The sequence below is a fragment of the Ctenopharyngodon idella genome, chromosome 3 (assembly GCF_019924925.1).
Source record: "Ctenopharyngodon idella isolate HZGC_01 chromosome 3, HZGC01, whole genome shotgun sequence".
In the NCBI taxonomy this organism is placed as follows: Eukaryota; Metazoa; Chordata; class Actinopteri; order Cypriniformes; family Xenocyprididae; genus Ctenopharyngodon; species Ctenopharyngodon idella.
The window spans coordinates 57618358-57645674 of record NC_067222.1 but is presented as its reverse complement, the minus strand read 5'-3'; the positions used below and the strand labels follow the sequence as shown (position 1 = coordinate 57645674).

The window sequence follows — 27317 nt, the reverse complement described above, 5'->3', positions numbered from 1 at the left end:
ACCATTAGGCTCTGGTGACACAACTGATTGAGTGGCCCCTTTCTGTTCTTCGATAGAGGATTCTGGATATACGGAGAAAGCCTAGTAAATAATAAAAAGTAACAACGAAACATTACAAGCAATAAACAAAGAGTGCTTTCAGAACATTTTCCATTCAAGAGCTGTGAGTGATTTTTCACTTTCTCAGCTTTATGTTTGTTTGTTTATTACTGATGACATAGCGGGAGATCTAATAAGCTGCATCCAGACTAACGCACAGATCTCTTTTGAAATATAAGAAGTTTCTGTCCTGTCTGTTTAATACTTTAAGACATAACTGACTGTGTCTATATTAATTTTGTGTCATAAAAGCATTTTAAGAAGTACATTTAAGCACTGACAATCAAAAAATCATTCACAACATTAATGCTTTGATCTCTCCAAAACTTTTTGGAAACATACTTTTTTTGGGGGGGGGGCTTTTTCTTTAAATGAACATGCCACGGCAGTCCAATTCCACCATAATCATATGTAACCTCCTCCCCTTTATTTATGTCCATTATAGCGAACAAACATAAATGAGGGAGGCCACTGACTTCGATTTTCTTCATTTTCGCATTAGGTTTTGCATCATCATTGGCAAGCCTGCCAAGGGACCCATCATCATCTGAAGCATCGATACTGAAAAGGAGTAAATAATAAAATATTTTCATAAATAAGCTATTTCTCAGGCATGGCTCCATCTTTCTGGAAAATGCTCACTGTTAATATAAAGTGTTATATGTATGTATCCAAAATGAAGGCTCCTTTCGGTATAGCTCTTCTGGTAAATACTGCCAAAAACAAATAGCTATTATTAAACATCACTAAGGTATTCAGATGCCTTGGGGATGAAAGAGAGTGCAAATCAGTTGGCAGAATTACCTTAGTTGACTGTTTTTAGTTATTTTTATGTACAACATTGTTATCAGGTAGGTGTTTCTGTTAGTTCATGTCAATGTTTCACAACACACACATATTTTGTGCAGCTTTGGTTGTGTGGATTTTCAAGCGAGGGACAAAAATTTAATTTTCTCATCAAAATCAAATTTCATTAAAACATCCTCATTTGTGTTTCATAGATAAACTGATATCTTACAGGTTTGAAATGATATGACAGAATTTTCATTTTTGAGTGAACTATCCCTTTGAACTCCAGTTAATACCAAGTGTAAGCAGGGTACAGAATGCAAATAACATTCCTGGATTTAAATTAGTTGATGTTAATTGATAAATATTAATGAAATATAGGACTGTCACGATTCCTTGATTAAATTCGAGTACCCAATATTTAAAAATCCTAGATTGCAATTTCCCTGTGTGGAGTAACTGGCAAAATACCAGAAGTGGAGCATTCCACAGACAAGAATCCATGAACCACATTATTAGACTGTTTTCTAAGGCTGCACAATGTATTAAAACCATTTAAAAATCACAATATAGCATGGTGCTATTGTGAATTCACAATGACTGCATTTAGATTAACCTTAAACAAATATATGCACTGCTGGTTTAATAGCCTATAAGTTATATCCCTCCAGAAACTTGCCCTGAGTCCCAATGTGCATACTATCCAACGTCCAACCTATCTGCCCCAAATAGTGTTGAAAATGACTAATGTCACATACTTTTAGGATGGATAGTATGCACATTGGGACGCAGGCTCGAGACCGCTGCTTTAAAGACAACTCAATACCAAGCATAAACCCAGCAAACACAGTACGTTGCGACGACGTCGTCATTTGGTCAGCGTGACATTACTTTATGACAACGTTATGAGGACGTCGTGGTAATGTTCCATTTTTTAGAATTTTGGCTAACGTTCCAGAAACGTTGTGGACACGTCCTCAAAAGACGTCGCTGGTTGATCCCATGGAGAACGTTGTAGCAACCCAGATAGCAGGGTGACATTGATTCAATGTTGAAATTCCTTCAGAATCATCATTTTGGTTGAGATTGAAAATTCAATGCTAAATAATATTGAATCAACGTTGAAATTTCAATGCTTTCCAGTGTTGAAAAAGACAACATTGAATCAATGGATTCCCGCGTCAGACGTTTTTCTGACGTCACGACGCACGAGCTCTTGAACTTTCTGCTCGAATCGATCGATTTTGTCGGACTGAAAGGTAGATTGACTTTGGAAATTTGTTTTACTTTATATATTAGATAATACAGCGTTTGAATGTGTGTTTTATAGTTCATTAACGTTGTTTGTTAACATGAATCCTAACAGAATCGTAATTAATCGAATTTAAAATGAATTCCTCCTTTACCGTGTAGCAGCGCGAGATATTTGAAATGCTGTGGGCGGGAAGTGCGCGTGATGCAGGAGAAAACGCCAGAGGCTGTGGGGATTCCTGCGTTATAATATTGAGTTAAGTTTTTAAATTAGTATTTGTTCTATTATTTGTCTTTGACATGTTAGCTCTGATTTGATGTATATGTTTGCCCAAAATGATGATCCAAATCTGTAAGAAAAAACATTGAGAGCTAATGTTACGGATTTTTTTAGGATCATGATTTTTTTTAGTAGTAGTAGAAATAGTAGATTGTAATAGTAGTATTTGCATAACTAATTAATTGACCTGGCAAACAACTATCAACCACTTGGGTAAATTTGGTTTTATATTCGCACATTCAGACTTCCGCATAGGCTACAATAACTTTGTACACTACATTGGACATTCAGTAAGTATGCGATTAAAATAATACTTAACCATTTTGATCGATTGTGAAAAATGTTGTAGGGTTACAGTTGTTGGTTGTAAATATCATGTCGCTGTTCAGAATTTGCAAACATTTACTTTATTGCACATTATTAGAACGTTCTTAAACGCGGAAGTCCGAATGTGCGAATATAAAACCAACTTTACCCAAGTATATCGACCACTAATAATGCTGTAAAAATGTTTCTCCCATTAGGACCTAAAGCTTTTCAATGATGTTTGATGACTGAGGACACTTTACAATACATGGTAAGTGATTTCTATAAAAACTGATATAGTTGTTAATAGATAATGAATTACTAATGTCCAAACCAGATGTTCATTAACTCACCTTTATGCCATCCCAAATGCATGTGACTTTTGTGTTGTTTTTTTTCTGGAAAAAATTGTAATAATTTTGTTTTGCCTGTGTTCCCATGTGTTATTTTTTCAGAAAAAGTATACATTTGTTTATGTTGTAGTTATTCTAGCAAAAGGCAATGAAACTGGTTTGTTTTATGTACACAACTTTAGTATACCCAGACAGATGATTGTGACGGTGACTCTGAGCAGCTCTTCGTGATGGTGTTCATTATCTGAAGGAGGGGGAGATCTTCATGAACCACCTGCTGACATTGACATTGTGATCGAGGGAGTTAAAGTTTTGAATCAGCTCACTTCAGTCACATCAGCTTGTGCCCTGCTTCTGGGTATGATATACATCAACCTATAATGGTTTATATTAAATAGTCATAAATGTGAATTCAGCGTGTTTTAACTTTTTTTTTATTTATCATATTTTAAGTTTCACTTAATTTTGTAGTACATTGTAACAGTCACATTTCCAAATATCTATGACCCACCTTCTGTCAGTCATGCACTACTACCGATCAAATGTTTAAGAACATTGTGCAGTTCTAACTTCCTGTTTGTTTTTGTTTTCTTTAGATGTCTTACAACAAGTGAGGGCTGAAAAAAAAGGAAGCCTCAAAGTTTGTATTTGCTGTTTCTGCAAAACTGGCTCTGTTATGCTCCTGATCAGCTTGCGGTCATTGCTCGTGGTGGAAATCCCTGAGTTCGTCAGAGTATCAATTTAATGAATAAGGACATACTTTTTGCATTAGAAGAGTAGCTTCAATCCTTAAAGCTTCAAGTCCTGAACAGTGAACTGTGGCAGTGTTTGAGTCTGTAGTTCTGAGTTTCTGTCTTCGTTGGCGAGTTTCCATGTGTATTTACTTCCATTTTACAGATGCAGGTTGCATTCATGTTGTCACAGTTTTCCAGGCTCTTTTTCCAATGACTAAAATGCATGTTTGAGCTGTTTTAACTGAAAGTAACTTGCACTTAGTAATAGGGCGTCGACTCCAAAAGAGTCGATTCCTCGACTCTGAATAGCCCCAGAGTCGGGGTCGACTCCAGCACAGGAATCGACTCTCGGTGTCGACTCTGTTGCTGTGTCCGAAACCACTCACTTGTTTACTGATTCTCGAATCCATAGCTTTTATAAAGTAAGGAGTGAACTAAATGAAGCGAGGAATTCAGACACTGACGAATCGCGTTAGAGAGCTGTCGCAGAAACTTTGTCACATACAGTTATCCTACATGTAGCTTACTTTAGAAATAGATAACAGTCATGGTGACTTTAGTTTGTAATTCTACATATCTCCGTGCCAGCTTTAGTACTGATGGGAGCTTATAATGCAATATAGATTTGATTTTCCATGGTTAACCGTGTTCATAATCATTAAACTAACCATATATAATAAAAAAAACTCACATCAACAATAAACACATCAATAGCTGTACATTATTGTATGCATTTCTGTATGTATTGTATTAATTTTATTATCTTTAACTCTCCTGTCCAAGCACTTTTAAGACTATGATGTGTTTAGCGCCATCACCCGACCATTATAATGAGATGAATTCATTAAAGAATCCCTTCTTGTTTATTTAATTCTGACATAATATTCGACCACAGCTGTGTTTCGTGACTTTTCTCTCTGTAAAATTAGGTGTCTGCAATTAGCTAGGTAGCAACATTGATACTCGTCAAGCATTGCTAAATTTGACTAATTTGGACAGTCTCGTTAAACGTGTTGTTTTAATGAGGGGATTTTAACGCTTCGCGTTGAGGAAAGATAAACTAATTAAGTGTGTAAGGACTGCCATCTTGCCTTATTTATGACCCTGTTTTGATGTACAGTAAATGGAGTCGAGGAGTCGATTCCATCGACTCCCACAGTGGGAGTCGGAGTCGACTCCAAAAAACCTGGGATCGAACACCCCTACTTGCACTGACATCTTACAATTTGTCTGTGCTATTGTTTTGTCTCAAAATGAATGCCAATAATGTTTTATTTTTCTTTTACTACTTAACCCCTTTCACAGACAAGGCTTAAATCTAGTCCCAGACTAAAATGCATGTCTGAGCTGTTTTAACTGAAAACATATCTTAAAATATGTCACTGCCATTATTTTGTCTCAAGATAAACACTTTTCTAAGGCATGTCTATAAAATCTACTGAAATAATTGAACTAAGGTCTGATCCTGGCTTAGCCTAAGCCCTGTCTGTGAAACCAGGTCTATTTGTCACCATGAAATGCCATTTTTACAGCCACTTGTTTTTCCTGAATGTGATGTTAACTCCTGTTCAAACAGTGTGTGGTTATAAATGAATACATTTGTATGTAAACTGAAGGAAGTTGTGAATTGTTCATTAAAACCATATTAACTGCAGCCTAACATTGTCTCTGATTGAAATGAGTAGAAATAGACATTTAACTGCCTTAGAATCTTGCTGTATGTAACCCAGGTTACTAGTGGTTAGTGACTGAGAAAAAAATATAAATAAACCTTTGAATTAAACAAACTATATATAAAACAATATATTAAACTAAGTATAAGAGGCTGAAACCATAAATTATGATGTAATTAATTTTACTAATTACATAAAATTGTACATAATATAAATATATATGTATAAAATATTGAAGGTTTCAAAATTCTCCGATAATATTCTCACATTATGAAGTATCCAATCAGATCGCGCCTGTCGTCACTAATCCTCCGTCGCGCGATTATTATATCCTGCGCGTTCGCGATCTTCCTCTTTTCTCTCTAACCTCTGATGCTTCTCGCTATCCCGGGAGATTCAGTGCCTCGAAGTCAGAGAAAAGTAATGTAAGGATGATTTCTAAGCCTCTAAATTATTTGTATGTTGATTATGTAGAGATCAGTGTGAAACGAGCAGAAGTGCGATGTTTACTCGTATGTCCGTGTCATTACAAATGAATGTTAATGAGGTGTTTTAGCATTAGCTTAAGCTAATGTGAGGTGCTATACATGTATATCCCTGACAAAAAGGTTCAGAGAGAAGCAGATTGTGCGGAAAGTGACACTTTGGAAGTCGTATGTTCTGGAAACTTCCTGTTTGGCCGATGTACATGTGATGAATGAGTTTAGGCCTTCTTTATTTTCAATTCAGTACTTTACAAAGTCACATTGAGTGTTTCATCAAATGACTGTTTATTGGTGTAATATTGATGGTGATTATAGCCTTAAGTGTAAACTTAAAGCAGAAAAGACGCTGTATATATGTTATATGAAATGTTAAAGTGCAGTTTGTGTGTTAACTGAAAAGCAAGTGCACAAGGGTTAAATGAAATGCCTTTAATGGTAAGGGAAATAGTTCCACAAAGAGGAAATTTGATGTAACAAGATACAAGTGATATTATTTGTTGTTTTATTAGGAATTGGGTTCGAACTGAGTAATGTGTGCTTTTATAGCATCAGTTATTAATTGTTCTTGTGGCCTTGTGTGTTCAAGGCCAGGTTTTTTTCTTCCTGTGATGTCTGTTTGAGTTTCGTGGAGCCAGCTGCTGAACGTTGCCTGATCTGGATGTGGATTAATCAAAGCGTGAATCCTTGTGAATCGTCTCAACTCCTTCCTGCACTTTCTATGTGCATCTTGGTGGAGTTGGACTGGCGGGCCACCTGTAGAGTGAATCCTTAACTTCTTGTGAACTTAACCGTCGAACGGTAGGACGGGATTTGCACAACAAACTTTTTTGGTTTTTTTTGTATTCGTCCTAATCCTGGATCAACTGCACAGACTGTGAATTACACCACATTCCAGGAACTGAACTGAATTCATGGACTGATTTTGATTTTTTATATTTTATTTTTCTTCATTTTGAGGTCTTCCATTTTATGGTGAATGAACCCTGTGGTTACTGGTTATTCAGTCCAATAACTGAAATTTTATTTGTTCATGTTAAACTGATTGGATGTTAACGTGTAAAGAGTGGAAACTAAATAGGGTTAAATTCAAGAACAAGTAATCCAGACAGAAAGGGCAGTGAAAGTTTAGTTTATTTAGTCTCAATTTATACACAAACAAAGTACATTTGCCCTAATTGAATTCTGAGCTGAAAATTAATTGTAATAAGTGAAACAACTATCAAATTCCTGGGAAGGAGGAGGAAAGGGTACAAATTAGTGTAACGTGAATATTCCTATGTCACTGCATTTAAATGAAATCAATTATTGTGTTCAGTACAGTCAAAACTTGCTCTTACCGAAAACCTTGAACGTCTGAATTTGTTCACTCTTGTTGCACCATCTCTCTCTGGACAAACCTGGTCTTCTGAGCACATTGGTCTAGTTGTAGAGTCAACATAAAATTTACACCTCAGGTGTGGGTTGCATGTACATAAACCAAGATTGATTTGATATTGTTTCCAAGTTAATTCAATGTTAAATGGGTGATTTAATTAAGGTTGAAAAAACATTGATTTTACAACCATCTTGATCTATTTTTCATCATTGAAATAACATTATTTCAGGGTGCAAACCTGATGAAAAATCAATTTAAAATTCAACGTTGATTCAATGATAATTTGGTTAATGCATTAACGTTGATTCAAGGTTGGTCTGCTATCTGGGAATGTTGTCCCCTGGTCTTCGGGTAATAAAACATGCTGTATCAGTGTATTTTGTTTGCAAGTGCAATATGTGATATTTATTCGTCAAAACTGACATTCGATTTATACAAGCTGTAGAGATATTCAAAGCATTTCTTCATTCAATTGAAAACACAATTATATAGGTTATAGCCTGATTAAATTGTAGGCTAAAAAATATTTTTATTATTGTATTTAACTGTCATGTTTCTGGTTTTCTGTCGTTTCTGATTTTCATTAGTTAAGTAGACCATTTAGATATAATATTTAAATATTCAGAGATGGGTACAGTAGCCTATTTGTTTAACTTTCATTGAAGATTAAAATAAAAGAATGAGAAATTATTGTCTATTCCAAATGTATTCTACTGAATGCATTTTCACGTTTTTCAGTGTTCAATAAAATGATTTTTTTATGTACTTTTAATGGGGTGAGCGAATTAAGTAAACCGAACGATTTAAACTGTTCATTTTGATATACAAATTTAGATTAAGCATTCCACTCTCATTAATGGACTTAAGCACTCAAATTAGGCTACATAAAGAGAAAAAAAAAACTTAAAAATAGCTTTTGGATATGCAAAAGCTAGTGGGTTTTGAGACCAAAAACAAAGCAGGCTTTCATGGTTTCAAATGTTTTTAAAAAGAAGCCCAGAACCAAGCATGAAACCTCAATCAACAACAACACAATCCGCTAGTAGCCTCTCTGTTTTTATAGTTATTCTTTTACATTTTAAAATTTTTGCTATAAACAGAACAAAATACTGTATCATTAAGCTCAAACTATATGAATGTGTCCAATTTGACCTGAAAGTATAAAATGTATATATTTTCATGATTTATCAACTTTTTTTTTTTTCTTTTGTGAAATTAACTTAGATAATGTAGTTCTTATTTTTAAATCTTTGTATATTTTTAATATTTCTTTCTTTCTTTTTTTTTTTTTTTTTTAAACATCTATTTTGTGACAAAATTAAGAGATTCTGTAAGAAGGAATGGTCTCTGATCTCTTGTCAGGTGTTCTCCAAACTCATCAGGCATTATAGAAGTCGACTCAGAGCTGTTATCTTGGGGAGGACTTGGGGTTGCAAAAAGTATTGAATAAAAGGGTAGCAATAATTGTGGCCAACGTGTATCAGAGAAAAATATTTATTTCATAATAAGATTCATTTTAAATTCTTACACTTCAATGAAAGGTTAGAATTTGACTTTTTTTTTTTTTTTTTAAATAAAAAGTCCTAAAAGATTAAAAATGGAGATTTATTTTCACAGGTTTTTTGTTTGTATTTATCAAGGGTACCAACAATTTTGTCCACGTCTGTATGTACCAGGGTTGTGATAAACGCACTCAGAAGGACATATAAAACATGGACTTAGTGGTGGATACCCATGCCGTACCATTGAGGACTACAGTGGATATAAACATTCCCAGATTTTTCATGGGCAATGTTTAAAATAATATATAAGACGAATAAAACAAGACAATTTTACAACTGGGAAATATCACTCATTGGGTCTCTTTACCCTTCCACAATCTTTTCCCACAATTTTTAATGTGATAAACTTATTAATGCTCACAAAATAATAAATAAAATCTTTGAAAAATTTACTTTCCAATATACAATATACTATATACAAACTAAACAAGAACAATCTAAATCTAAATATCAAATATTAAAAACGAGAAAAGAAAAAAAAAAAAAAAAGGTGAGCTAACTAACCTATATATTGACGAGGTCATATTGTTTGGAAAGAACTATATACAACTATACAACTATATACACACTAAACAACAAATAAAACAAATGGCTGAGATTAACATCAAATATGAAAGTGGGGGGAAAAACAAAGAAAAAGGGATGACTAATCTATATGCTTTTTTCTGATCTTATTTCAATAATCCTGCGGTTAATGTGTTTTAACTGAAGTTTCATTGGCAGCTTGTCAATGAGCACATCTGGATTTCCAGAGAAGATTGCCTCAGGAACAATGTACACAACTGAGTCGCTGCTGAGGAAGTGGCAGGTGTCATTAATCTCGGAGACCCCGATAATGTCCACCTCTATATCCTCAACCTGGCCCTCAGGGATCTGTGGGGGGAGGGGGATATTAATGGATATTAAATTCTTGTTTAATTGACCTGTTGCATTAAAAAAGATCACACTTTCAACTCTAATCTATTATCAGATTGCAGTCGTGCTGATAATCAGAACAGTTGTGCTTTTGTTCTTGTTATATTTATTCATTAATGTAGGTTTACAGTTCCAAAATGCATGTTTTACTCGAATGACATAGCAGCAGTAATGTGTGCATTAAGTACCTTCACAGATGTGTATGTAGAGGAGTGAAATTTCCCCTTTCCCAGAATCACTTCGTCGCCTACATATAGTTCATCTGTAAATTCATTACAAGTTAAAATATTACAATAAATAAGTCATTACAAGTTAAAAACCATTCGTTATAATACTTAAGTTAAAAAATATATAATAAATACAATTCATTACAAGTTTAAAAATATTCATTACAATAAATAAAACTCATTTCAAGTTAAAAAAACTCATTACAATAAATAAAATTCATTACAAGTTAAAAACCATTTGTTATAATAAATACAATTCATTAAAAGTTAAAAAAAAAAAACATTTCATTACAAATTAAAAACATTCATTTCAATAAATTAAATTAATTACAAGTTAAAAATATTACAAAAAATGAGAGAGAGAGAGAGAGAGAGAGCGCGCGGGAAATGCGCGCAGCCAGTCTGTTAAAAAGCTGCGCACAGCCACGTCCACTTCAGTGCGCAGGACTCCACCCACAGCTCCGACCCAAGTCAACCAGAGACGGCACTAAAATCAACAATTTAAGAGGTGAGATGAAATATATAGGATGTATTGCCTTAATCTCAGAATAAATTATATGAAATTAATTTTAAATATCAAGACATTCCAAATAAGACTTTCCCAGTGCCTGACAGTATAGTTCATTTTTTTGAGGTAAATCTTTACTTCACAAGAAATTGTATCAACGACGGGATAATTGATAGTTTTTGGATATGGATTTTTTTTTTTTTAACATTAATAAATCCTTGTGAAGAATGGGGAGGGGGGAGGAATTCTCTCAGAGTTTGAAGTAAAAGAGTGAAATGCTGTCAGAGGCCTATCAGGGAATAGTTCATTTTCTGAGGTAAAACTTTACTTCACATTAAATTTTATCAATGACTTTAAATAAATAAATTAATTGCATCAATACATTTCAAGTTAACTGTGAAGTAAAAAAAAAAATTCCCTCAGAGTTTGAAGTAAAAGAGAGATTGAAATCCTGTCAGAGGCCCATTTTTCCCCTGCCTGACAGGATAGTTAATTTTTTGAGGTAAATCTTTACTTCACAAGACATTTTATCAATGATGTTTAATGAATAAATAAATTACATCAATAAATTTCATGTTAACTGTGAAGTAAAAAAGAAAATTCCCTCAGAGTTTGATGTAAAAGAGAGGGAGAGTGAAATCCTGTCAAGAGGCCCATTTTTCCCCCTGTCTGACAGAATAGTTAATTTTTTGAGGTAAATCTTCACAAGAAATTTAATCAATGACTTTCAATTAATAAATACATTAATAAATAAATTCTTGTGAAGTATTAAGTAAAAATGAGAATAATCCTGTCAGAGTATGAAGTAAAAAAAAAAAAAAAAAAATCCTTTCAGATATTATCCAGTCATATATAGGAAACAATCAACCTATAATTCTGTTATGTTACTGTTATCATGACAAAAGCAGTGTCTAAAAAAAAAAAAAAAAAGTCTCATGACAATAGTGACATAATATAAGCCTGTTTGACAGGCCAGTCCATTTTTTGAGGCCCATTTTCACTTCACAAAACATTTTATCAATGATTAAGTACCTCAAATAAATAAATACCGTACTGTCAGTGATAAGAAAGTATCAAACTATGATCCTAGATTGTTACTAATGATGTAAATTTATAAATTTAAAATATTATAAAATGCTTTCCTATAGATTTTGACAAGTTTCCAATTTCTGACAGGATATTTATCCTGTAATAAATATCTACAATAACAAATAATAATAATAATTTATTTACAATTTGTTGATAATATTTTTTCATAACCAAGATTACATATTCTGTATTAATAAGCATTCTGTATATTTTCTCTTACCCTCAGGATGGCAACACAAAGCCCATATAGCCGCCCGGCCCCAATCCTGTGCAAATGCGTGGCCAATAGGACTACCAGAAAGGCTGTAAACTTCACAAACAGCAACGGAGATATTAAAGTTGAAAACTATCAAATAAAAAGTCAGAGTGCCGTAAGTGATGGCACAAATTCATACCTAGTATCAAAAAATGGCGAAGAGCCAGAATTGGTTGAAGGATGCACATACATCCTTAAAAATGTAACATTAGGCACACGCTATGGCCGCAAAAATGTTTATTTTGGCCGGACATCAAATAAATTTCGGACAGCACCACTTAACCTGGACGAAATGGCGGAAAAGGTTGCAAGGGAGGCAATTTATTCATCTGTGATGGTCACGGGTGAAGAAGACGACCTATTCACCAGGGGAGACTATTTGAGTCTTAAAGGGGAAATCGAAAAAGTGAGTTATTTCATTATCACAGAATATCTAGAAGTCAACAGTTATTATAGTTGTTCTGGTTATCAGGATGCATTTCTCTCTGTAGCTAAAGGTATGAAAATTAAGACGAAAATTCTGTCATGTACTCACCCTCATGTCATTCCAAACCAACATGACTTCCTTCTGCAGAACACAAAAAGATGATGGTAGTGCACTGTAACTCAATTTTACAATTTGTAATATATCCAAGAGTGTCAGCAAAGATACAGTCTGCTAGGGAATGTAAATCCACTGTAATGAGTGCTAAAACATCTTATTTGGTAACTTAGAATCCTCACAGACATGAGAATTACAGAAATGATTACACAATATTTAGACAACTTAAAAGGAATAGCTCACCTAGGGGTGGGCGATATGGCAAAAATATCATATCACGATTTTTTTTTTTTCCCCAGAAAAATCCCTATTTTAATCAATTTTTTTTACTTTCTGATTTTACAATTTTACAAGTAGTACAACTGAGCAGTACAACCAAAGTAATTTCCCCATTTTAAAAATGTAGCCTTACAAAGTAAAAACAATAAGTAAAAAGAATAACAGACCATTTAGCCAAAGGAGGAGTGATCTAAGATGAAAATTATTTCATTATTTTCTTTTTGTTATTAAAACTAGCAATACAGGGGGGAATAAGACACACATATTACACTTCTATAACATTTTAGTAGTAGTCCAGACAAGTACAATATCACAGTGTTGTTAATATACTTCTAGTACTTACCTGAAACAGTATAACTTCCAAGCTGTCATTTTGCAGATACAACCAAGGCAGCCATGTCCCTATCCTGGACCTCACCTTAAGATGTGGCCAAAAGCTGCTGGAAGTTTCTCTCTGGAGAGATGAGGCTCTGTGTGAGCTCTACCTCAAAGATGAGGTGGAGCTCACACACCTCAAAATTTTTCTTTTGGGGAATGGAAGAGGAAAATTGAATTCCTCATCCCACACAGCTGTGAAGGTACACAAATATAATACAAAACACATTAGCTATGTTACATTAGCCTTATTCAGCTTAAAATTAACTTAACAGCACCACAATCGATTCAAAAAGGGTATTAACAGTTCGCACTGCTGGTGCGATGACTGCATAGACTTGCCAGCCAGTAGAAACAACTTAGGGCCGGTTCAAACAACATGTCTGTGCATCTAAAAACGTGAGAAAATGCAAGATGTTGATATGCGTTTTTCAAAAGTTAAACTTTCATCACATTCAAGGCATACACATTCCAAGTTGACACATTCCCAACGAAAGTTTCCTTAATTCTGCTATAGCAATATTGATGAAAGTGGGTAAATCACAATTTTTATTTGAGTGAAATCTCTGTAACAAGATGTCAAGCCAGATTATAAATTGTATTTTCTTTATGATGCAGACTGCTGAGAGGAAAGTAGTGACGGAGTACATGGACATCATTGGAGTCTCCGAAGAAAATGGAAACCTCACTCTCCTCTGCAGCAATTTTGAGGAATTCAGCATTCCAGAAAAACTGTACAATGGGAGGGTGGTGGATTTAATCGCCAAACTCCCAACCAAAGTAAAAATCCAGCATACACACAACCGTGTGCTGGATGTGGAGTTTGCAGAATCAGAGAGCTAATTTGTTTTTTTCAGAGGAGAGCTAAACGGTAGTAAATAGTAGTGCAATAGTAAAATAGTGTGTTCAATTTATATATTATTCATTTTCAAAATAGTCCAGTAACAGTAGTAAATAGTAGTTTAATAGTAAAATAGTGTTCAATTTAAAAAACTCATTTCAAAATAGTCTAGTAACAGTAGTAAATAGTAGTCTAATAGTAGTAAAATAGTGTGTTCAATTTATATAACTCATTTCAACTGTCAGTTTGATGTTTTAATTTATTGTTATGTCTGCTTGTTTAATATATGTTTTTGTTTCTCTGTTTTAAAATAAATTTGCATTCAAGACATTAATCTGATGTTTTTATATACAAATACATTTAAATGTTACCTCTTAATTATGTCCAACTGCGGAGTGCATGTTAGTGTTAGTACCGGCTACTTTGATATTACCTGCAGAAGGAACAAAAGCCCTTGGTTACAACTCATTGTAATATGCAGAAAAAAATAATGTACAACAAAATTCTTTGTGACAATGATGTAACATTGACCTATAGTCATATAGCAGGTTTCCAATGTTTGACAGGATAGTCCTTGTAAGAAATCATCATTAGAATAGATCAATCAAAATCAATTTTATTTGACTGTCCAGTGATCCCCAGCAGTTTCACCCCAAATTAAACATCTCTGCAGTGGTTGCAACAACATTCATCATTCATCAAGCCCTGTTAAACTTGTGTCATGAGCTAAAATGCTAGGCAATCACCATCAAATCACAACTACTGAAACCACTGGGGTGAGTTAAAAACAACAACAACAAAAAACTTAAGCATATCCATTTATAACGGAATAACTTTTTCCAATGGCTAAAAACTATAATTGTGTTAAAATAACTCAGTGAAAATGAAATCATTCACAGTCCGGGACTGAGAGATACATTTGTATTGTACTTACCTGCAGAACACTAACACTGCTGTAATGCAGAATATTACTTACCTGTGACAATGTGAGGTGATCCAGAAAGATTCAGGATGTGAGGGTGACAAGTCCAAGCCAACCAGGTTCTCATCCTGGACCCGTGTCTGAGATGTGCAAGTAGGTATCTCTGCAGAATGCTAACGGGTGTTCCCCAATCATTTGTGCATTGGTAAAATCCACAACGGGTGGTTTTCAACCACTTTACCCAACTTGCTTTAATCCACTGGGGTGGGCCTTTATGATTTAAGGAATTCAGGCAAAGTGGTTGACAAATGCCTACTGATTGGGAAACAGCCTTATTGTTCTGCAGAGATACCTAATTGACAGACGTGGCAAGATCCTCCTAGATGTTTTCCCTTTGGTGCAGTGAGGCTTTGGGTGTGCTCTACCTGGAGATGATGCAGATCTCATGCACTGCAGGAGAACAGAAATGGAAGGTTAAAAATCATACAGCTTCACATCAGTGTAGTAGTTCAAATTGTTTACATTTTTGTAGTAGTAGTATTAGAAGTAATGTTTTGTTTTCTTTCATTTGAGAATACAAATGAAGAGAAAATATTTTAAAGGGATAGTTCCCCAAAAATGGAAATGTGATGTTTATCTGCTTACCCCCAGGGCATCCAAGATGTAGGTGACTTTGTTTCTTCAGTAGAACACAAATGATGATTTTTAACTCCAACCGTTGCTGTCTGTCAGTTGTATAATGCATGTCAATGGTAACAAAATCTATGAGTCAAAAAAACATGCACAGAATTAAGCCCTGCGGCTCGTGACGACACATTGATGTCCTAAGACACGAAACGATGGGTTTGTGTGAGAAACCGAACAGTATTTATATAATTTTTTACCTCTAATACACCACTATGTCCAACTACCTTGAACATCCAGTGTATAAGGTCTGAATGCACTCTGACGCCGGAGTGATCTCTCGCGCGTATACGTCAATGGGTGCAAGAGATCCCTTCCGGCGTCAGAGTGCGTTCAGACCTTACACACTGGATGCTCAAGGCAGTTGAACATAGTGGTGTTTTAGAGGTACAAAATGATATAAATACTGCAAATGCAAGATGTTGATTTGGTTTTTCAAAAGTTAAACTTTCATCACATTCAAGGCATACACATTCTAAGTTGACACATTCCCAACGAAAGTTTCCTTAATTCTGCTATAGCAATATTGATGAAAGTGGGTAAATCGCAATTTTTATTTGAGTGAAATCTCTGTAACAAGATGTCAAGCCAGATTATAAATTGTATTTTCTTTATGATGCAGACTGCTGAGAGGAAAGTAGTGACGGAGTACATGGACATCATTGGAGTCTCCGAAGAAAATGGAAACCTCACTCTCCTCTGCAGCAATTTTGAGGAATTCAGCATTCCAGAAAAACTGTACAATGGGAGGGTGGTGGATTTAATCGCCAAACTCCCAACCAAAGTAAAAATCCAGCATACACACAACCGTGTGCTGGATGTGGAGTTTGCAGAATCAGAGAGCTAATTTGTTTTTTTCAGAGGAGAGCTAAACGGTAGTAAATAGTAGTGCAATAGTAAAATAGTGTGTTCAATTTATGTAACTCATTTACAAAATATAAACACTGTTCGGTTTCCCGCACAAACCGATCGTTTCGTGTTTTAGAACATCAATGTGTCGTCACGAGCCGCAGGGTTTAATTTGGATTTGTCTGTGCATATTTTTTTTTTTTTTATTATTCTCATAGATGGTGTTACCGTTTCAATGCATTATATGACTGACAGACCACAAAGGTTGGAGTTAAAAATCATCATTTGTGTTCTACTGAAGAAACAAAGTCAGCTACATCTTGGATGTCCTGGGGGTAAGCAGATAAACATCACATTTCCATTTTTGGGTGGTCCATCCCTTTAAGCCAGGTTCTCATCTTAGATCCGAGGTTGTGGCCAGAAACTCCTTAGTCATTTTTCAATCATTAGGCAACACTGTGGGAGAATAGAAACAGAAAGTTAAAATCTTCAAGCTACACAATTGTGAAAAACAAATATAATGCAAAACACATTAATTGAGATATATCATCAGTGTGATAGTGTTTCCCATTAACTAGACTCACGACGTGGTGCAGTTATGACGTCCAAACCCCACCCCTCTAATTATTTTAGTTTATATTTATACATTTAACATGGTTAACTAATATCACACGAAGTGTGCCGTTTTTTTCTCCAAAAAAAAAACAAAAAAAAAACCCAGCATGATTACAAATGTGATCTTGATACAACAGTTCAATAAACCATTATTTAATATTAAGTGACTTACATTTAAGACACAAGATTATCTGTTTTTGCTTCATTTCGTCAACGAAAAAAGTTCCAAACAAAGCCACAGGACTGTTTTAATTCTCTGAGCTGCACATGTTTCATTACTAAACGAATCAATCAGCTTTTTGAACGAATCGGTTGATAAATGATTCAATGACTTGCTGCTTCTTTCCTGAATAAGCCTCACTCAATAAAATAAACTTTCTGCCACCTAGTGGCGGTTTTAATTTCACATTAAGGTAGCTTAAATTTTAAATTCAAAAATAAATGAATTCAACGTTTTATGTTTAAAGTAACAAATTACTAATGTCCTTTATTCATTTGTTATTAATTAAGTCTTTATTAATCCCCTGTAAGCTGCATTAAACAATGCTATTTCAGATGCTGTTTCTGTATTTCCTCAGCATGGCAAAAAATTAATTTTGATGAATTTATCAACTCTATTGTGTCTTGTAACTCTAATTTAACTTAATTTAATTTAATGATTAAATGTAAGAATGACACAAAAGATGATGCATACATCTAGCAGAAAGCATTCCTAGAAAGTTAAGCTGTTATGACAACTTTTTGCCTTGTAACTGAAAAACATTATTGCTCGTGATATTTAATTTAATATTAGAATACATTTTTAAAATTAGATTACATTAATTTAATGATTAATGTTGATTAAAACAATACACTAAACGTGGTGTCATTCTTGTAGGCTATGGTGCACTGACAGGAATCGTTTATGAATTAGTTAAACGCTTTCCACGCATTAGAAAATCAAGACATTGTTATTTTAGTTGCATAAAAAAACAAAAGGATTATAAATTAATATCTTACTTACATCGTATGCATCGTATCTGCACTCTTCCACGAGCACGAGCACCACACTGACTGAAATTTCCCCCTCAGAAAGTCCTGCGTCACACTGACTGAGCTGAGCACATGGCACGAGCATGACAAAAACTCCCGCGAATCCGCAGTTTTTTAATTCACCTGTAATAATCTAACTCATTTGATTGGTTATTGCATCATGAGCTCAACAGAAACGTGTGTGATTGGTTATAATGCTCAACGGTGGGGAAAAAAAAGTATAAAACATAATCTTGCATGCCACGTGAGCATTTATAACTGATGCCTGAACACGTTTCATTTATTTTTACATTTCACTTTAATAGTGACAGTCGTAATAGATTTATTTTTTATTGTGTAGGGGTAATTCTTAATCCAGGTCCAGGGTTATGCAAAAATACATCAAACTGTATTTTAAAATAAAATACAAAATACCTTAATTTTAAGTGAATCAAAATAAACTACTGTATTTTTGTATTTTAAAAATACTAAAAAAAAAAAAAAAAAAACACTTTTTGAGCACACTACAAACCTTCCATCAATTGGCCTATTTTATCTATCTCTTCACCATGACTCAGTTGATAAAAGTAAACAATGTTTGGCAGCAACAAATTTTCTCTGCCAGTCATGCCATAAATATGACATATGCAACCACTTAAAAGATCAAATATTCACATATCCATGTGATCTCCCAGATGAAGGATATTTTTAAAGTAACCAACAGTTTAATGTTAAACAGATGGGGAATAACTCATAATTGTATCCTAATTTAGTTACTTGGTGTTTGGTAAGGAAGGGCCCACTTTGCATCAGTGACAAACAAGTCTTTCATAAGCAGACAATTGATGGCACCTGTATTCATAGCAAATAGTTTCTAACTAATTAATTATTTGATTGTTAATCATAAATATAAGGCAGTCATTCATGCAATGGTATGCAAAATCATGATCTAGTAAACAGCTTCTTCAATTAGGGTACAATATTCAGCAATCAAATATTTATTAATCAATTATTGGACACTTATTTGGAAGTTAAATTTGGAAGCTGAAAACAAACATTTTAGCAATTATTAAATGATCAATATGTTTTGATTTTAAATGTAGTCAGAAATGTAATCAGAAAGTAGCAACAGAACTTGTCAAGGTGTAGTAAGAACATTTATTTAAAAATTATAGCAATTTATGGAAAGCTGGCAGCCTATCTATCTTATCTATCTATCTATCAAAACTACTAAACTAAAACAAACTTTCAAACTTTTAAAACTACTTCAAACTTTCTGGACCGTCGAGACAAACTTTAAGTTTGTCTCGACAAACTTTTTTATCTAGTTTAATTTATACAGTGAAGATAACATGCAATACTGGAATATAATGCACAATATATATTGTATTGTTCATTAGTTTTGCCCTCTTCATACTCCAAAAACATGGAGTCAGAATTATACATAAGGTGGGATATTTTGATCACACAAATATATTATTTCTGCAATCCAGACTATTACAACTATTACAAAAATACCACCGCTTTAAATCAAGATACAAAGAAATAATGTTGACAAAATACCAGGCTGAGGGAGAGATCTTGGTGTTCAAAATGATGTATTTGTTACACCTATGGACTTTATGTTTGCATTTAGTTCTGTCATGTCTTGTTCTGTTCATTTGCCCTCATTGTGTGTATCCTGATTAGTTAACTATCCTCACCTGTTTCTGTTCTCCCTGATTACATTCTCCCTTATATAATCTCCTTGTTTCTGTTCTTTGTTGGATCTCGTCTTTATGTGAGAGTTGTGAACCTTCCTATCGGTGTTGGATTAAAAATAATCTGTGATCTGATCTTCTTCGTCTTGTTCTCATATTTACACACAACCACCGTAACAGTATTGTTATTGTGATGGTAGAAGAGATTATTATTACTGTCATTGTCATTATTATTAACTATTGTTATTATAAAACTATGGTTTAACAATATAATAGGATATGGTTATATATTACATGATCATTATAAATACCAGGATATATTAGAATGTTTATAATAATGAGGATTATTGTATTGTATTATTGTGATAATTGAGATAGTCCTAATGTAATTGGGTATTTTGTATATAAATATTATAATATCACATAAATTATTAGTAATTTTCCAGATAATGGCAGCAACTATGTGCTTCCCTTTTCCCATCTTCCATTTCCGATTCCCATCTTGCTGCAGAAGTCCTCACAGTATTGGTCTGTTCTTCTGTTACGGTTTCAGTTGCAGCAGAGATGATGCAGAATCGGACTTCTACAAAAACGGGTTTATTAAACAAAGGAACATAACAACCAAACACATTAAGCAAACAATAGAACAGACAAGGAGTGCAGAGAAAAGAGTAGTGATATGATGTTTGACACAAGGCTTCGAAGCTTGTATCAAAAAAACGAAACATCTCACAGTGAAGCACTGTATCGGAGCTCGATTCGTTTTGCCATAACCACGTGATCGGTGACGTCCGAAGCTTCGTTTTCGCACACAACCACGTGACTGCTTCCTATTCTGATTCACATAACGTGAACCCTTGCATGCGCAGATGTGAAGTGTCATTTGCTTTTTAGTAAAAGAATATGTCATAATACAAATAAATATTTACATGTGTTCAGTTTGTATTTATTCCCAGTTCATACTTTATTCTATGACAATCTTCATTTATGTTGGTAATATATGCCCAGGCTTGCCTATCCCCCCAAAATTATTCAGACTCATTTATTCAAATTGTGAAAGTAAAATGACACGTGAAAGACTTTTTTTTATGTATAATAATAATTTACATTGTTTTTTGCTTTTCATAGCACAAACTGATTTATTACATGAAACAGTCCAAAAATAGCTGGGTCTTCTGGGACGCAAATGCAGGTTTACGACAGCATCATTGGTTTAAATCCTTGTGTGTGTATATATATGATTATTTTGATTATTTGTTTTGCTTATAGGAGAATAAAAGCAATAAAACATCTTATCAGGCCCTTCTTGCACAAGTTTGTCTTTCGGGGGAGTTTGAGTTTGCTGGATTATTAATTAAAAATAATGAATAATTTGTGGCTGTCTGATTGGTCCAGATTCTACAATGGTGTAAATCCACAAAGCCTCTTAACTTTTCATGCATACAGACATAAGCGCCGATCCTGTGAGCACCCACAGAAATGGTTGAGCACCCACAGAAAATGAGATATTCTCCATTGATTTTTGACAGTCTATGATTTAACCAATGAAAATTGATTGCAGCTTTCAGACATGACTATGTTCATCTTTTTATAGTTTATTTGAGGCCGTTTCTATTGTGCTATTTTAATGAAAAATGCCAAGTAATACGTGAGCACAAATCTTTCAGCTCACAGGCGGATCTCCTTCACTCTCGCTATCAACTGGACACGCGCTCAAACTCTCTTCTCGCTCTTTCTCTAGAATGGTCTTTTTATTGTAAGTGGCGTGCTTATTCTAAATAGGTATTTATTGATTTTTTTTTTTGTTTATTATTTAGTGAGCTGCTACTGATCATCAGATATCAGTGAGAGTGCAACTCGCGGCAACACTCATGGAAAGAATGTGTGTAATTTGCAGGTGGTACATGTCCCCACCATTATTGGCTATCCTATTTTGCTGCACGGATAGCCTATAATGCAAATGAAACACCAGTTGATGTTCATTTGTGTTAAATAAGAAGCGATCTGGTGCTGGAATGTGTTGTTTAAATCATGCCGCTGTTATCAGTGGCGGATCGTCTTCACACAGACGAGCACGTCAATCTATCTCTAATGGTGTTGTGGAAACTCTATTCTTTGCAGTGAAATCATTAACAAAATGCACACAAACGTGTCCCTGCTCTTGTCTCTTTATATACATCATATATCATATATATCATTAACGAATATCTTTGGTGTTATTGAGAAAGAAAAAAAACTAATCAAGGGCGGATTAGAACCACTGATGATTAAAACCCAGTACGTTTGACTCGCATGGCAAAAGTTCTGCCACTAGACCATATGTGGATATCAATGTTTAGCATAGGTCTGTGTATATATGCACTGGGCACCCACCGGCAGAAACATAAATCGGCGCCTATGCATACAGACACAAGTGTCAGTGATTTAAAAAAAAAAAAAAAAAAAAAAAAAAAAAAAAACTAAAATAGCAGAATATAATAAAGACATGTTATTATTTTATGTCTGTACAGTAGCATTAGAACATTAAAATATGTACGTCAAATTGAACCACAAACATTACCAAAGTAACAAATTTAGTGCGTATATTTCAAAACACATCAGCGTGTTGAAACTTTGCATGCATGTTCATGACCTTAAATGAGGAAAAAGTCATAGAATTTCAAGAAAAAACAAAACATAACTGATGTTTCCTACAACTCAAAAAATCAAAATAGGCCAAATTGACCTGCAACAGTACACAAGGGTTAAAATTATTATTCACAACTAATCGATCGTCTATTAATCGTCAGCATCCCTAGTATTAAGATTCAATCCTATGTAAACTTCTGAACAGTGTCATTTTTATAAATTCAGCCATTATTTTGTCTAGTGGACTATATGTAAACATGTCTTATGTGAGGTAGCATAGGACAGTACTAAATATGAAATAACATCAATCCCTCTCCACATTTTTACAAATTCTGCAGGGGTATGTAAACTTTTGAGCACAAGTTGCACAACTGTACATTATCTCATACTTTTATTGCAGTACTGTATTTTGTTAGTTTTGCATTATCATTTGAGTAATATTTGAAAATGTTTAATGTCCAATACAGGTGAAATTAATCGACCATACGAGATGTCCCAGGAGTAAGTATTTCTTGTTCAAAGCTTTGATTTTATCTTCTTTATTACCTTTTTAATCAAAGTACATCATTTACAACAATGCTTCACTGTTAACATTAGCTAACTACATTAGTTAACATTAACTACAAATAATTATCACAACATTTTAATAATCTTAATTAATTTCATCATTTTTAAAATCATATTACCTATTAATGTAAGTTAATGAACTAAATTATAAATAATTGCATTTTTATTTAACACAGTTCCTGGATGCATTGCAATTCACTTTTAGACAAAAATGAGAGAAGTTTATATTGATATCAGCAATATAACATATTCAGCAGCTCTACAGACCACAATACATGATTGTGGCATCACAGCAAATCTTGCTTAATTTACCCAAATCCCACACAACTAGTGTATATGAATTAATTTCACATGATACTTGTAGACACTTTAAAGGATTAGTTCACTTTCAAATGAAAATTACTTCAAGCTTTACTCACTCTCAAGCATCCTAGGTGTATATGACTTTATTAATAAATATCCTAAAGCATCCCAGTTTTATAATGGCAGTGAACAGAATCAACGAGTATGAGCTGAAGAAAGTGTCTCCATCCATCATAAACCTATACTCCACATAGCTCCGGGGGTTAATAAAGTCCTTCTGAAGCAAAGTGATGTGTTTGTGTAAAAAAAAAAAATCCATAATTAACAAGTTATGCAGTAAAATATTAAATATAAAAGCTTACACTATGTCCTACGCCTCTTCTATTCAACTTACAGAAGGTGGTCTGGTGGATGCTAGATATATTACTTCATAACTTGTTAAATATGGATATTTTTTTACACAAACACATCACTTTGCTTCAGAAGGCCTTTATTAACCCCCGGAGCCATGTGGAGTACAGTATATATATATATATTAACATTCCAACCGTGCCTATAGACTGAACAGTACATAAAACAAATTAATTGTAGTTCAAACAAATGAACTGGCAAGGTTCTGTCAGTAGAGGTCACTCATGTAACGTAACATCCAAGATGGAGGAAAGTCAGCAAGGGAAAGACATAAAACTGAACTGGAACACAGCCTCTATTAGCCAGTGAATTAACTCTTTTTAACAATGGGGCCCTTAATATAAAGTGTTGGCTTAGTGTTGTTAGTTTGCTATATTGCAAAATTATAGCATGCTAATTGTAAATAGTTAATAGAATTCGTACCCTTTGTGTTAAGGTTGGTATAAAAAAATAAAATAAAAAAAAACATACAATTGTTGTCTAATTCTAACAAAAAGTTTTGATATTTCAGGAAATTTGAAGATCTCAGTGAGAAACTGCACCAAAGCATTGAGAAACTGAACTCAGAATACAACAGAAATCATCTAACTCTCACAGATCTAATAAAGAAACTGAATGACATCACTGATGAACTCGAATCCATGCACAAGAACACCACGATGGGCAGTATGGTAGGGGCGTCAATAGGAGCAGTAGGAGGAATTGCATTGCTGGGTATAGCTTTGGCCCCATTTACATTTGGTGCGTCTATAGCTGTTACTGGTGCTACTGGTCTTACTGCTATGGGTGTTGGAGTAGCTGGAGGAGTAATAGGGGCAGCATCTAACATCACTAACATGTTCAAGCAGAGCAACATGCGCCAGACTATTGAGAAGATCATCAATGATTTCCAGAACACCATCAACCCAATGATTCAGCATCTGAATACAATTTCTGAAACCATAGAAAAGCTTGAGAAAATCGAGCCAATGCATTCTCTTCAAAATAAAGCATTAGTGACAAGTGTGAAAGCCCTGAAAACCATTTCAAGCGTTAAAAAACTTTTGTCTGTACTTCGAACTACTAAAATTGGGAAAGTGTTCGCAAGAGCTACCAAAACACTTCAAGTGGTTGGGAAACTATCTATGACAATTTCAGCTCTGTTTTTTGTTCTTGATGTTTACACTATTTATTGTAATTCAACAGAGCTCTCTGAAATGAAATCAGACAAAAAGAGAAAAGCAGAAGAAATCAAATCAGAAACTGTGAAATTTATTCATCAAATGAGAGAAACAGCAGCTCAATTTCAGAAGACTCTGGATGAAACTAAATGTGCCAGAGACGCTATTAACAGAGCTTCACAAATCAGTCAAGAAGATCATTGAACTGCTCTGTGTGGTGTTGTCAATTTACTGACTCTTTAAACTGAAATCTTTAAAAACTTGGCAACAAAATAAGGTTGAATATATATGTTTTTCAATTATTTTGTAACATGTGACTAATTATTGTAGTCTTAATAATCCTTGTCTTTTTTCTTCTTTTTTTCTGGTTCTGTATGAAATTGGATAAACTATTTGCAAACAGTCTTTGTATAAGCCACTTGCACTCGGGTTTAGATCTGGTTATATCTTATGACATTCTATGGACAACCATTTTATTTGCTGTTTTTGTTGTGCATGTTACTGATTTGTAATGTAAAAACCAAAATAAAAAATCTAATCTCAACCAACATAGTATTTACCAAATTGTGTGATCTTTAAGAGGAAGGTATTTGAAATCGAGGGGACCTGAAGCTAAAATAAACCAATTTTATTGTTTATTTCAGATTCAGTCTTGGTGTAAGGGTTGATTTACTTTTTTATTCAATCTTTAATAACTGTAATACACCAGAAGAAATGCTGTCTCAAACTATGTACAATGAACTTGGTTATTTAAGTAATTCCAATTACATTAAACTGAAAATTAATTGAATCTTGTGTTAACTTACAAGAAAAGTTGAAAATTGCTTAACTTATATAGTTATAAATTATTGGTCATATTTTTTTTTACAGTGTATGTGCATATACAGTTGCAAGAAAAAGTATGTGAACCACTTGCAGAATCTGTGAAAATGTGCAAAATTTTAACAAAATAAGAGAGATCATACAAAATGCATGTTATTTTTTATTTAGTGTTTGTCCTGAGTAAGATATTTTACATAAAAGGTGTTTACATATAATCCATAAGACAAAAAAAAAAATAAAAATAGCTGAATTTAATAAAATGACCCAGTTCAAAAGTTTGTGAACCATTGATTCTTAATACTGTGTGTGGTTACCTGGATGATCTACGACTGTTTGTTTGTTTTGTGATGGTTGTTCATGAGTCCCTTGTTTGTCCTGAACAGTTAAACTGAGCTCTGTTCTTCAGAAAAAATTCTTCAGTTTTCCAGCATCTTTTGCATATTTGAACCCTTTCCAGCAGTGACTGAATGATTTTGAGATCCATCTTTTCACACTGAGGACAACTGAGGGACTCAAACACAACTATTAAAAAAGGTTCAAACATTCACTGATGCTTCAGAAGGAAACACGATGCATTAAGAGTCAGGGGGATGAAAACTTTTGAACAGGATGAAGAGGTCCAAATTTTTCTAGTTTTGCTTGAATGTCATTTTTTTTTTTTTCATTTAGTACTGCCCTTCGGAAGCAACAGAAGATGCTTGCATGTTTCCCGGAAGACAAATTAAATACAATTTATCTTGATCTTCAAATTCCAAATGTTTTATTTTGGACATCTATTAATGCATCATGTTTTCTTCTGAAGCATCAGTGAATGTTTGAACCTTTTTTAATAGTTGTGTTTGAGTCCCTCAGTTGTCCTCCATGTGAAAAGATGGATCTGAAAATCATTCAGTCACTGCTGTAAAGGGTTCAAATATGCAAAAGATGGTTGAAAACTGAAGAATCTGCAGGACCTGGAGATTTTTTCTGAAGAACAGAGCTCAGTTTAACTGCTCAGGACAAACAAGAGACTCATGAACAACCATCACAAAACAAAAAAACAGTTGTAGATCATCCAGGGGTCCACACACAGTATTAAGAATCAATGGTTCATGAACTTTTGAACTGGGCCATTTTAATAAATTCAGCTATTTTTTTTTGTCTTATGGATTATATGTAAACATCTTTAATGTAAATATCTTACTCAGGACAGTACTAAATAAAAAATAACATGCATTTTGTATGATCTCTCTTATTTTGTTAAAATTATTCACATTTTCACAGATTCTGCAAGGGGTTCCCAAACGTTCACATACCACTGTATTTGGATGAATGTTTGTAACCAAACAGATCTCGCTCCCCATTGAATACCATAGTAATTATTTTTTCTACTATGGTACTCCTACCAGCATGCAGATAAAATGTTTAACCAGCAAGGCTTTAAAACGCATGCAAATAATAAACTTTTGTGATTGTGAATAATGTCTCGGTTACAAAGGTAACCCTCGTTCCCTGAAGGAGGGAACGGAGACGTACGTCGGACAGACCGACGAATAGGAATCTCGCTAGAGAGGCCAATCTACTTCGAGTGTAACTACAACGAGCCAATGCACATTGGCATGCAATCATATGCATCAGCTGCTCGCCTCGCAGCGCGGGTATATAATGAGCAGCAGGTGCGTTGCATCTTCAGCTTTTCGCTGAGGAGCCGAACCGGATAGGCGGCAG

General features: G+C 34.1%; 1 protein-coding gene and 2 long non-coding RNA genes across 5 annotated transcripts in view; 1 reads left to right on the top strand and 2 right to left on the bottom strand.

Moving 5' to 3' along the window:
• Positions 1–27317, bottom strand: part of LOC127508903 (uncharacterized) — a 201129-nt gene that overhangs the window by 24091 nt on the left and 149721 nt on the right. The gene's annotated exons all lie outside the window — the stretch shown is intronic.
• Positions 6760–15566, bottom strand: LOC127508943 (uncharacterized). Of its 3 annotated transcripts, XR_007929017.1 has the most exons (7): positions 14915–15558; positions 14310–14371; positions 13412–13488; positions 13066–13292; positions 11867–12470; positions 10011–10536; positions 6760–9780 (listed from the first exon to the last, which is right to left on the bottom strand). It is a non-coding gene; the product is annotated as an uncharacterized LOC127508943 (long non-coding RNA). The 3 variants fall into 3 exon arrangements; XR_007929018.1 differs by having other exon boundaries at positions 11867–12287; positions 12438–12470; positions 13066–14371; positions 14915–15565; XR_007929016.1 differs by having other exon boundaries at positions 13066–14371; positions 14915–15566.
• Positions 21040–25336, top strand: LOC127508959 (uncharacterized). Its single transcript, XR_007929038.1, has 2 exons — positions 21040–22848; positions 24140–25336. It is a non-coding gene; the product is annotated as an uncharacterized LOC127508959 (long non-coding RNA).